We start from the raw sequence: 11444 nt of genomic DNA on the forward strand, positions 1-11444 counted from the left end.
CTAAACATTTTTCAATACTATGTGTCAGGCAGTCCCGCTGCAATCACAGTCTCTGGCCAGCAGCAAGACCACGATCCAGCATCAGGATGGGATCCACTATAATCCACAGTCATTGTCCACCGCCGCCAGTTAGAATCCATTATCAGCTGCCGCCTCGCTCGTGGTCCCTCATCATCCGATGCCAACGCGACAAAGGATCCTCCATTACAACGACGATCAGCTGGCACGATACAGAATCCACCGAACTGGATCCACCATTGCGACCTCTGACGCGCGATCCACAATCATAATCCATGGTGCGGCCACAGCTGTGGCCCTGCATCCGCGGGCGCTAAGGCACAGAAACTCCGGGAAAGGGGTCAGGTCAATGCCAAGGTTTTCGCACCAGTTCCCACATCGCAACACAGCATCCCTCGTTCTCATATCCCTGTCAAACTTCATTCTGCGGGATATGTGTTAATTTGTCAGGATGCTCATTGCGGGCCCTTTCAACGTCCCTATGACGGTCCATTTAGGGTCATTGAGGCTGGCCCTAAAACGTTTATCGTGGACATTGGTGGTAAACCAGAACATGTATCTGTGGACCGGCTGAAACCTGCCCACTGGATCTAACTCAACCTACTGAGGTACCTAAGCCTCCACGGCGGGGGCGCCCTCCTGCTCACCCCCCGGGCCACCGCACAGCCTTTAGTGTGCCTCCAGACAAAGGGCAGATGTAGGACACAGGGAGTTTTCTTTGTTGTTGACATTTTACCAATTTTTGAGGTAATGATTCATGGATCTTAATGAAAAATCTGGCATTTTTAGGGGACTGATATCTATGAGTTTGTGGAATTTGGTTCGTCCTTACTGAATTTAAAGAGAATGTTGGGCCTTGGAGGAGGTAAGCACTTTATTGAGGTGGTTTGGTTGCATTTCTTTTCATCAGTAGAATCACTCTCTGATAGAGATGTGATCACATAGTTTACAGTTTCAGAGACTTTCACACAGTCTTCTGACCAATTTTCAATTAGAGAAGAGTCTACTACCATGCTTGAGAGGCTCCAAGCTGCAGTAGTGTCAGTGTTGATATCCCAATGCTAGACAAGTTCAATGTTTACCATCAAATGTTAGCAAGATAACATTTGCTAAGTCCAGTTGTAGCTGATGGGAATGCGCATTAGCAGGTAAAAGGTAAAACCACCAATGTGATTACAAAATGAGGCAAAAGAATGTATTTACAAACGTATTACAAATCACCCAATTACTAATGAAATTTGTCTCTGATACTCAAATGAACCATATGGCATCACTTAGGTGTCATTATGGAAAAGTCCATTATGACACATTTCAGCCTGCAACAAAGTGGTGGACTGATTAACCGGCAATTGCTGCCATCCCCACAGACATGTCTGTAAATAATGTCGACGGTAGATTGGAGGTTTTTTTTAGCCTCATCTGTGTCTAATGTCGCCCGCTGCTGTACAGTTAAAAGCAATTTCTGCCACATCATGTTAAGTGACCTACGTATTATTCAGCAGTTACACGTCCTGAGATACTGATATCAAATACCTGGCTGTATGCCATGTGGGGATTGTTGATCACAGTTTGATCCACTCCTGCGTTGGCACGAAACACTGGGCTGATATGGCTTTAACCTTGAGTTAACTTTAAGAGGTTGTAGATGAAGGCCAGCTGAACAGAAAGACAGCTAGACAGACAGAGGAAGAGAGATAACAAGTTCAAGAGAGCAAAGAAACCGAATGATAATTACTAAGCTACACTAAACAAACACTTCCCAATAATTGATTCTTCAGCATGCATGACCTTTAAACTCCTGATAAACTGTAGTAACTCTAGCATTACAGTTACCACTGCAGTCACATGGTATTCTGTTTGAAATTCTGGGAAAAGGTAAACACTAAGTGCCTATTTGGAAAAGGATTTATGCTCTTTCTGATACTTTTTGGTTGCCGCTGCACCTCCCAAAGAAGACAGAACTTGCCGAACATGAATCAATACAATGTGGAGACTACGAGTTAGTGCAGTTAAGTGTGCAGTGCACAATCTTCAACTTTAAACATTTGATTCTTATGTCAAATATACACTTTGAGGATTTACACAAGCCTTTTGTGTTACAACTGTAAAAGTCTACCAAAAATGGGCACAGACATGAGCATTGAATGGTGCATTATCCTTACCAACCATTTAAATAATGTCTGCTCAATCACTCAACAATGTTGACAAGAGATGAGAGTGGCAGAGATACTTACACATTTTCCTCCAACAGAGGTAAGAGACATAAATAAGAAAAAGATTCAAGATTCAATACTTTATTACGGTGTCAACAAAGTTGGTTGGAATTTGTTTTAGCAAGCTCACCAAAACAGACACCAGACAAAATATCCACTCAAAATACATCACCAAGTATGAAAGACATAAATAAATGTGAAAAAATACTTTTTTAGTTCTATATGAGTAGTTGAGTCACTTGTATGCTCTGGGTGTTATTTTGCTTCAGCTGAAAGCTCGCTGTCATGAGCCCTGCTTGTGCCTCTTGTGGTCTTTTCCTTTCCTGTTGAGGAGGATGTCATAGTGGTAGGGTAGTGAGGAGTGGAGGAGGCACACCTAAAAAAGTCCCCTGGAGAGATCAGTTATCCCTCTTTCTCTTCCCTTAGCCATCACAGTTTGGTGTTTGACTTCTCATATAACATTTGTTATTCGATAAATACAGTTGTTATTCCTAGAAACCCTCAAGATCTGTGTGGTCTCCCTCAATGTTTGGCTTTTCCAAGTGTTGTTTGATTTTGCTGTGTAACACTATCAGATACATGATAAACGTAAATGATAAAAAACTGTGAAATTAGTTGCCATCTTCCTTGTGTGGGCCGACAACAGCCTCATTCTGAAGTACACAAGACACATATTTCTGACCTTGACCTTATGGAACTTCCACTGCTCTTCCTCCTTATCTTATCCTGATACTGTTCATTTCAGCACTGTGCACAGTTCTATGTTATGTGAATCCAGAATGATGTTCAGCAGTGGAACAACAAATAAATTAAGGAAATAGGCCTTATTGGGAAGGTTGAGAGGTAATGGCAAGTATTATATAATATTATAGTATTATATTATAGGTTCAATGTGTTTAAGAGAACTAGGATGATCAGTGCAACAAAATAGGTGAGTTTCATTTGCATGTTGTTCTAAAGTTTGCTAACAAGATGAACTTTTATCCTCTCTGAGGCTTTTAGCTTCAGTTTATATCTTATATGATTGTGAACAGCTGTTGTTTAAAGTGCGTGTGTGAAACCAATGATTTGTGAATGTTTCCTTCTTCATAAATAATTTGCAAAGCCAAATCTAAAGTATTTAAAGTAAGTTATTATCTTTCAGAGTTCTTCTTCCTTGTACCATGCATGCGACCTACAGTGTGTGGGGGATGTGCTACAGAGAAAGTGCTTTTAATAGATACACTGTTTGAATGTGTGTGTGTGAATGACTAGATTTGTTGGCACATTTTAGCATCTAGCTGACTTACTGCCACCTGCAGGTCAGCAGAATATTGCAAGACCACTGGTAGGACAGTGCTTGGTTTGGCATGCATTTACATGTAAAAAACTAAAGATCTTCTGAGAAAACCTTAAACTGAAGCTGCACATTGACACCCTCTGGTGCATGTAGGTTCATGTGCTAAAAATGCAGGAGGAAAAACACTTTACTGTAAATGAATGAACCCATCAATCTATGTAACCCTCTTTCTCTTCTCTCCTCTATGTCCTATTTTCCTCCTCATCTCAACCGGTCAAGGCAGATGTCCGCTAACACTGAGCCTGAGTGATTGCTTGTTGTGGGAACTGTTGAGATTCTCCCGAATCTTGTAAGTTTCCTTCTATGTAAAGTGCCATGAGACATTTGTAATAGGTAAACATTTTGCACAGCTAGTATTTAAAAGGCCTTTTGATGTCTTGAATCTGGTTTCATAATAGTCATATTATAATGTCCTGGAGGTGCAGTGAAACACGTCAGGGTGGCATATTATGACAGGTTGTGGTTTTAGGCGTGTGCACATACTAAATGTTACCATTTGCTTTTGTTTGTTTGTTTATTGGTCTCTCAGGAGAGTGACTCAAAAACGACTAAACTGATTTCCATGACATTTTGTGAGGAGTAGAGCATGACCTATCATTTTGGAGAGGATCAGGATAAATTATATGATAAACCTATATATCTTAGTTCACACAAGTGGCGCTCAGCATCCCTCCAAATATGTTTTTCTCTGAGCATATGTGTTCCAGATCACATCTCTTGAAACCCAGGAACTTAACATTTGCAAAAGGATTTGGAGTAACCATTCATTGAAACACCTATACTTTGTAATCTACAACACTAACATTCAACAAGTACTCAACTACAGGTTCCATAGAACGACATTCTTCTCAACTTAAAAATGAATAACACATCCACACCTGTTCTCAAGAAAGTATACCAGAGACATCTTTTAAAGACAATAGAAGAAATACGGTGTCTCCAGGAGTGGTATGGTGTGGTCACATAAGGCAGCAGTGAGAGCATCCTTACCAATATAACAATTGTGTGTCAACCATTCAAAAATGCTGTCTCCTGCCCCTAGTGGAAATCTATTAGGGCTAGATTACAAAAGATGGCTGTTAAATATTAAGACTCTTAACACAAAGCTGAAACTTTAAAAAAAAATTCTGTCTTTCTAGACTAAGAATCATTATGGCCATAATTTCAAGGTTTCAGAATAGTACATATCCTAATGCAGTCTGTCTTGTTAAGTTAAAAAAGCACAGCAGGCCACTCTATAGCTTTAAGAAAGCAATAAAGCAGATGGTTTTAATGTTTTAATGCGTTGATCAAGACGGCCGTTTGTTGATGCTGCATGTCCCCCTACACGTGTAAGGGTTTTGTGTATTGGGTTCATTGTATGTGTTTTATGCTATGATTATTTTAAGGGTAAGATGTTTTATACTTGTTTATTTATTAAGTATTTTATGAGTAACTGGTATTAAAATGTATGGCTTTAATTGCATTTTCCTTTTGCGCTGTCACAGCAAATTGTGTCTGTGCTCACAAATGTTGGTGTTTGCACCTGGGCCAGTGCACAGGAACATCCTATGTTGTAAAGCACTTTGGTTGGTTGTACTCAGGAATTGAAAAGCCATGAATAAATGTAATCTATTTACTTTTTACTGTACCGTCCCATCACATAGTGTTAAAAAAAAAAAAAAAAAATAGGTTAGATATCACTTGATCAGCCAATCAGAGCGCAATACAAAGATTTACAGTGTGATGTCAGAAGGAACACGTCTCTCTGGAGGAGTTTTGACATTGCCAACTTAGACACTTTGGCAAACAAGACTTCTATGTCCACGTGGGTTGTTGAGAAGTTACCTTTTGAACTTTTACTCCTTCAAACATCTTAGTCTGTTCATGAATAGTTAATGTGCAGGTGTGTTGGCAGGTTATGACAGTTTAATGTGAACTCAACGTGCTTTATTTAGAAACAACTCAAAATAGGAAACATAGGTAACATAAATATAAGAAAATAGTAGAACACATAACGTTATGTAAGTTAGGGTTGTGTAAACCGTGATTGGCATGCTTTACATAACCTAATAAGTACATCTGTAATAAAAAAGAGACAATGTTCAAAATAGCACCTTGATGTTTCGGTAAATAAGAGGCAGATCAGTGATATCAGCTGTTGTGTTGACCTTGTACGTGAGGTTGAAGTGTAAGACACACAATTACAAACCGTATCTCCTGCAGTCTGCCCAATAAAGATGTCAGAAACTGAGTATTACACTTTTACCTCCTTATCAGCCACCTTACTCTGTTCATGAATGGAAATCTGCCTTCATATTCAAGAAGTGAAGTGTCTGCAGGTTATCATCTGCTGCGTTGACCTTGAACATTAAGTCATTAAATGTTGGAGACACAATTATAAACCTTATCTGCTGCAGTCTACACAGTGAAGTGCGGAAATTAGAAAGTCTGTGAGTGTGCATTGCATGCATGGTCTTAGTTTACTCCTGGATCTGTGAACAAAGTCACTTTCTGGGGAGTTGTCTTCCTGCTTTAAGGTTAGGAGGTTAGATTTGAGTGAAGGTTAATGTATGGTTAGGTATATGGTTAAGTAGCAAATACGATTAAAGTGAGAGTTTGTGTGAGCGTACACAGTCTGTGCAAAATAGACAGAAGAGGAACAGAATAAGGCTCAATCCTATTTCACCACTTCTCCCTAGCCCTAACGCCCACCCCTTGTTATCGAGGGTCATCTTGTCCCTTCAAACGGGGTCACAAGTGGTAGTGATTGAAATAGTCCCCTATGAGTTGGGACAGCACAAACCCAAACGAAAACCCGACACATCATCAAAGTCATTGATGTAAACAGACGCAGTGTATCGATGACATTTGAAATTGAAAAACTTAGATTCTCTGCATTTTTTTAACATATAAATCAAAAGCACACAGCTTTAGGCTGCTAGCAACCCTGCCAGGATGCATTGTTATTAGACGAGCAGATAAGTTCAGTAACATCGCTGCTGTACGCGGGTTAAAACAGAGCATTGTGTATTTTCAAAAAGGGGGGGTTCGACCCAAATTATTTGAAAATGAGTATATAAATATGCTGCATAGCCTACATTTTTATTGAATGGAGCTGGTGAGATTAAAGCAACGTGGAGGAAAGTTTATATAAGTTGAGTAAAATAATTTGTGTGTGTTCTGCAATGGGGAAATCCCTTTTATATTTGTATTTAGTTCTGATGATTATACCTTGTTCTAAAGATGATGAGTTAACTTGGGAGATGAGATAATGGATTTGTCTTTAAAACAGGGCGGGTAATTGGCAAGTCAATATGCTAGGCTATTTTTCTTAATGTCCTTCAGATTGTTAGCTTTAACCAGCTAGCCTACTTAATAACATTTGCAACATACTTTGACTTTGATTGATACAGAATATGTTTTGCTAAATGACAGTTTTCAATATTTTAATCAAATACAGACAAATTAACTTTACATTGCTATTTAGTTCAAGTTTACAGTGTCAAGCCTACGTCCCCATGAGCACCGCTATTGTTATGTGACAACTGCTTCTCCACTGGGTCCGGGTAGATGGTTTTGCTCCCAGTGTACAAGTTGGGACTTCAATTTTGAGTGGCGTTGCAATTTATGCTTTCCTCATAAGACTTTGCATTATAATAATCTTTTTGTGATTTTACATAAATAGAATAAATACGGATTATATTGAATTTTGAATAATTATAACCTTACTGTAGCTCCCTCATTCAACCTACATTAGAGCATAAAATCATAAATGTTAGAGCATAGTCTTGTGCATTATATTTTGCCACACTATATGACAGGGATCTGTGTTGTGTTCTGGCGGTGCACCTGTTTTGACACAAGTCTCAATGTGCGCATGTTTATCAATTAATGATAACCTTTTTAACTTGTATGTTACCAAACTTTAATACAAGCAGTTATGGCATACTACTACTTTATTATACACTGAGCTGAAATGTCTCAGATTTGCTATATATGTATTCAGATTTTAGTTAGTTACAATTTGTTACATTTATATGCTTATACAATGGAATGACACTGAATTGTTAAAAACTTGAGCTGTTTTTCTATTATTGTCATATCAATCACAGTGGAGATGAGGAGTGGATGCCTCATCTGCATAGCTTTGCTGCTGTAGGAGTCCAGCCTTCTGGGGCAGGACACAGGCCGGCACCACACCAGGGGATGGATAGTAGCCCCAAAATGGAGAAGCAAGGTTCAGGTAACAAAACATAAAGGCATTTTTATTAAACAAACGCTCTTGCAGAAAACCAGGGCAAGACAACAAAAGTCCAAAAACAGAAAAATCTAAATAAAAATAATCTAAACTTAAAAAAACACAAGGAGCACCAAAAGAGTAGAAACCCCGAGCTGGTGCGACACAAGGCGAACAAGAAGAAACAAGGAACCAAGATGAACCAGCAGACAGACAACAAGCTGACAAAGGGAAGCACAGGGACTTTTAAACAGGGAGGTCTGATTGAACTCAGGTGCAACCATAGACTGTATATAAAGGGGTGAAAGACATGAGGAACAGGTGCAAACAAACAGCGCAAACACAGGAAATAAAGCTGGAGACACACAAGGAGCATAATTTTAAAATAAAACAGGAAACAGAGAAATCAGGGGAAAAGCACCAAACACAAGCAAACTGTCCATAGTCAAAAAATGTCCACAAGGAGTCTCCTTAAAGGGAGGTTTAAAACAATTATCTGATTGGTAAAGTCAAAGCCCACCGCCAACACACCTAAAACATCTCCATGGTAAATGGTCTGCATTTATATAGCGCTTTTCTAGTCTTGCTGACTACCATAGTGCTTTACAGTACAGTTTTACTTTCACATACATTCATATGTAAATATTTTTAAGAGGGGTTCAGCCCAAGGAAACTTCAGAAGAGTGGGATTGAACCGATGACCTTCTGGTTGGAGGACAATTGTTCTACCCCTGAGCCACAGCCACCCTTTATTCTCTCTGTTTCAAGAATAACCGCGCCAATCCAAAATTCCAAATGCACAAAACCACGTTCACGCTCACGAAAAGAGGTTCATATGTTTTAAGTGTCAAATTATCGCAAACCAAATGTCACCAGGGGGCTACCTAATTTACAAATACACACAATTAGAGATTTTTTTATCAGCTGTTGTTCCTGCATTTAACAGCTGTAACTATGTTTCTTTCGGTCTGGACAATGTGTTTGTTCTCCTAGTAATTTCCTAATATAAAAGTTTGATCCTGCTCTCAATTCACTTATCAATGTTGGTGATTTGTCATATGCAGTAAACCCTTTCATTTGCAAACGCTCAAATCTTGATGGGGAAAACCTGGCTTGACTTACCGAGTTGATAAACATTTACATTTTTTAAGGCAGTAAACCAAAGTACTGCTGTAGACCATAGAATCGAACATCTGACATACATAAATGCAGTCAGTGCCACCAGCCCCAGAATCTATAAAATGGCCACAGTCAATATTATGAATATGTTTCTACTCTCCTTTAAATGCTGATCTGCCACTTGACCAGTGGATGGAAGAGATGCAGAGGAAGAGGGCAGAAAAAAGTAGATTGAAATTATGAGTGTAAATAGTGTAAATATGTTTTTAAGAAAAGTATTCTTGCTGTCTACATGAAGAAGCTACTGTGATCACCAGTAAGTCGATCAGTCTTTCCATGGTGATGACTAACAATAATTCTCTTGTGGCCACTTCCATCACAAATTAGCAAAGCATGACAATGACTTGTTATCTTGTTCTCATGGATTATTATTTTGTGGCCACAAATATCATGGGACAGGATCTTTATATTTCTTCTGACATAAAGAAAAATTATTTCCCCCTTCCTCAAATAGATTTATAATGCGAAATCCTGACCTGGTCCCATACATTTCCTTTTATCTGCAGGGGACATCACACCTGATCTCTTGTGAACCACCTCAAAGACGTCCACATGCATGAAGAATATCCACTGAAACCAACAGTGGTTGTAGCCAGGTGTGTACTATATGTTGCACAGTACTATATTTGTGTTCTATCAGTATATTTTCAGGGATTGCAACTGTGTAACATAGTGTTTATACATATTAATGTGTGTCATCAGTTCTCTGTAACAGGATAATAATACATATCAAGTAAATAATTTTCTGTTCTTTTTTAGTCTGAAAAATTCAGGTTCAAAATGACTTCAAAGGATCCTGAAGGATGTGGAGAAGTTGAGCCCGCACCACCAGACTTTGGAGTCGTTTCACAATGTTGTCCTACGGTTTGCCTCAAATAATTTATTGAGTTGATTTGCCCTGCAAGGGCCCTATGTTTGATTGACCTGCTGTGCAAAGTCTCAGTTCGGTAATTTACACGGATTTCTTTGTTTTTCACGTTTTACCTGTCTGCAATGCACATCAATGAAAATGCTGATCACCCTAAAGCAGCAGCTTTTCAGGGAATATCTGAAGGCAAAGAAGGGGCACTGCGCAGCATAGTCAGGGAGAACAGGGCCAACATAAAGTAAGATACACTGAATGTTTTGATTACAAAAATGTATTTTTATGACACAGTATATACAATTTACATAAATAACATATTTTACAAACATCATTGTACAAATGTTCTCCAGGTTACATCCAGAAAATGATGGAGGTCCTGTTTGACCAAGTATTTAAAGACTCTGCACCAAACGTTTAGAAGAGGTCATCGCTGGCTGTGTGAGTCGTTTCAGCCGAGGGGCGGTCGAAAGCCAACGTAACTGCTGCCATCATCAGGGAACTCCTCGTGTATGTGAATACAATAGGGCAGCCATTCCCAAACTTAAGAAGGCCCACCCACACCTTTAATCACAAATATATGATCCACACACAGGACTAGAATCATACATATTATTAATTTGATAGCAAAAATAATTGTATATGAATGCAGGCATATGCAGTGCAAATACCAATAACATCCACATTTAAGCGTAACGATTTGCAAAGCAAACAATGTAAAAAAAAAACATTAAGTGCAAATAGGGTATTGTTAAAATATATTTTTACTGTTTGTAGAACAGATCACGACAAGGATATCCGGGAGAAGACAAACGTATTTGAGGCATAACCAAATATACTTGAGGCGTTTCAGCCCCTCCCCCCCCCCAAAAAAAAACATGGGTCTTGTTATCTAACATCTAAGCGCACAGCACACACAGGCTTGGGGCTCGTCCTCTGGGCCTGCAACTGATCCTCACTTGAGTCCTTTCTGCGAGTCCTCTTTTTAGTTTTGAATGATTCAGTTTGACTTTCTGATTCCCCATCGTCATTAGCAGCTTTCCTCTGCTCCATCTTGCTCGACCCAGCACACAACAAAGTTCTCCCTCACCTATGATTCCCCACTAATGATGCGTTCAAGTGTTAATGTGACGGTCAGCAAATACAACACCTGCTAAATAGGTCAAATAAAATAAGGACAATATGGAATTTGATTCTCATGTCTTTGTTTCATTACCTGTGATATAACTTTGTTTTGAATCAATCATAAATGTTTGGTGGTATTAAAGGCTTACTTCCAAATTTGAAACTTTTCATCTATTTTTTTCTGATGACCTCTCACGGCCCTCCTGCAGTGGCTTCACGGCCCACCAAGGGGCCGCGGTCCACACTTTGGGAATGACTGCAATAGGGAATTACAGACCTCACCTTTCTCCCAAGATGGCCCCAGTTCAATGAACACGTTCATGCACAACTCTGCAAGTGGAAGAATTTACTGTTGGCCACAGTTGTTCGTATGCGGGCAAACACACACACACACACACACACACACACACGTATATGTAGAATGGCTTTATTTGTGTGCCTTGTTCAGTCTCTTACGAGTTACAGGAACATCTGCTCATCGACAATGTA

The 11444-nt window shown here is 39.3% G+C and overlaps 1 long non-coding RNA gene across 1 annotated transcript; it reads left to right on the forward strand.

The window, feature by feature from the left end:
- The first annotated feature begins 3789 nt into the window (after positions 1–3789).
- Positions 3790–11084, forward strand: LOC133018440 (uncharacterized). Its single transcript, XR_009682809.1, has 5 exons — positions 3790–3859; positions 7665–7795; positions 9475–9564; positions 9728–10074; positions 10184–11084. It is a non-coding gene; the product is annotated as an uncharacterized LOC133018440 (long non-coding RNA).
- Positions 11085–11444: the final 360 nt, after the last annotated feature.

This window comes from Limanda limanda, chromosome 13 (genome assembly GCF_963576545.1).
Source record: "Limanda limanda chromosome 13, fLimLim1.1, whole genome shotgun sequence".
Taxonomy (NCBI): domain Eukaryota; kingdom Metazoa; phylum Chordata; class Actinopteri; order Pleuronectiformes; family Pleuronectidae; genus Limanda; species Limanda limanda.